At 38.7% G+C, this 2,269-nt stretch overlaps 1 pseudogene; it reads left to right on the forward strand.

Annotated features, from left to right (window-relative positions):
* The first annotated feature begins 1,157 nt into the window (after window positions 1-1,157).
* LOC125916775 (calcyclin-binding protein-like) lies at window positions 1,158-1,822 on the forward strand (annotated as a pseudogene).
* The last annotated feature ends 447 nt before the right edge of the window (window positions 1,823-2,269 follow it).

Here is a 2,269-nt window from a genome sequence, read left to right on the forward strand (position 1 = left end):
AACTATGAATAAAGCTGCTGTAAACGTACATGTGCATGTTTTTATGTGCATATAAGTCTTCAATTCCTTTGAGTAAATATCAAGGAGCACAATTGCTGGGTTGTATGGTAAGAGTATGTTTGATTTTGTAAGAAACCACCAAACTGTCTTCTAAAGTGGCTGTACAATTTTGCATTCCCACCTGTTGCTCCATGCCCTTGCCAGCACTTGCTGTCATTGTTGCAGATTTTGGCCACTGTTTTAATTTGCATTTCTCTGATGATCTATGTAGAGTATCTTTTCATATGCTTATTTGCCATCTGTCTATATATATATATATATATATATATATATATATATATAAAATATATTTTTTTTTTTTTTTTTTTTTTTTTTTTTTTTTTGCTGAGGTGCTGTTAAGCTCTTTGGCCCATTTTTAATTGAAGTTGTTTTTATTGAGTTTTAAAAATTCTTTGTATATTCTAATGTTCATTTTTGAGGGAGACTGAGTGTGAGCAGGGGAGGGGCAGAGAGGAAGACACAATCTGAAGCAGGCTCCGGGATCCCACCCGTCAGCACAGAGCCCGACGCAGGGCTTGAACCCACGAACCATAAGATCATGACCTGAGCTGAAGTCAGATGCTTAACTTACTGAGCCCTCACGCGCCCCTATCAGAAGTGTCTTTTATAAATATTTTCTTCCGGTCTGTGGTCTGTCTTCTCATTTCCTTGCTGGTGTCTTGCATGGAGCATAAGTTTTTAATTTTAATGAAGTCCAGCTCATCAATTATTTTTCATGGATCATGGCTTTGGTGTTGTATCTAAGTCCTTATTCCCATATCTGAGATCATCTAGGTTTTCTCCTATTTTGTCTTCTAGGAGTTTTATAGTTTTGCATTTAACATGTAGACCTAGGATCCATTTTGAGTGAATTTTTGTGAAAAGTATATAAAGTCTATGCATAGATTTATTTATTTGTATGTGGATATTTAGTTGTTCCAGCACCATTTGTTGAAAAGACTTTCTTGGGGCTGAATGATGAGCAGGGTCAAGTATGCACGTACGGGCTGTGGGTACTGAGACTGGCGTGGGTGGGACCTGCATCCCAGTGAGTGGGTTGGGTGGTGTTTCCTGTTCTCTTCCCTGCGCAGCTGTAGCTGCGGCCTTGACTGACGCAGCCCGACCGTGGCTTCAGCTTTGGAAGAGTTACAGGAAGGTCTAGAAGAGGTCAAAGTGCTGCTGGAAAAGGCCCCTAGAAAAAGAGTACGTGATGCCCTTATGGCTGAAAAATCCAAGATTGAGACAAAAATCAAGAACAGGATCCAGCAGAAATAAGAGAAAAGCAGAACGTCTTGACCATGAAAAGCCCGATGCTGTGATTGCCCCTATTACAATGGGCTACACAGTGAAAATCAGTAATTACCGATGGGATCAGTCAGATAAGTTTGTGAAAATCTACATTACCTTAACTGGAGTTCATCAAATCCCCACTGAGAATATGTAGGTGCATTTCACAGAGAGGTCATCTGATCTCTTGGTAAAGAAACTAAATGGGAAGAGCTTTACTCCATGATTGTGAACAATCTCTTGAAACCCATCTCTGGAAGGCAGTTCAAAAAAAAGTTAAAGAAAGCTGAAAACATGTGGTGGGACTACCTGACTCAGGTTGAAAAAGAATGTAAAGAAAAAGAAAAGGCCTCCTATGACACTGAAACAGATCCTAGTGAGGGATTGATGAATGTTCTAAAGAAACTTATGAAGATGGAGATGATGATATGAAGTGAACCATTACTAAAGCCTGGGTGGAATCAAGAGAGAAGCCAAAGGAGACACAGAATTTTGAGACTTGAAAGTCATTTTGGGGACTGTGATGTGGAAATACTGACTTTTCCAGTGAGGAACTATTAGTGAGCTGCAGAGATAAATTTGACAGATAACTACTTACATAGCATTCTTCTAAGTAAAGGCAATGAATTCTTCCATTTCCTACTGGAGGATTTATTTAAATATGCTTATTAAACACTTCCCCCAAAGGTGATTTCCTTAGTAATCTGGGCATTTCGTTCAAAAAAGGATACTGTGTTCTTGTGTGAAATGTAAAAAAGCAAGTCTTGCCTAATGATAATGCCACATTGTGTGTATTTTTGTTCATCTAAGAGGTAGAAAACAAAAGTTCTTGTTTGCCTGTAAGTTCCTGACATCACCACCCACCAATGTAAGAATAAGTAAAAATAAAGCCCGGATTTTTGCATTAAAAAAACACAAAACTTTTTTTTTCCCCCCACCGTAT

This window comes from Panthera uncia, unplaced genomic scaffold (genome assembly GCF_023721935.1).
Source record: "Panthera uncia isolate 11264 unplaced genomic scaffold, Puncia_PCG_1.0 HiC_scaffold_1123, whole genome shotgun sequence".
Classification (NCBI taxonomy): Eukaryota; Metazoa; Chordata; class Mammalia; order Carnivora; family Felidae; genus Panthera; species Panthera uncia.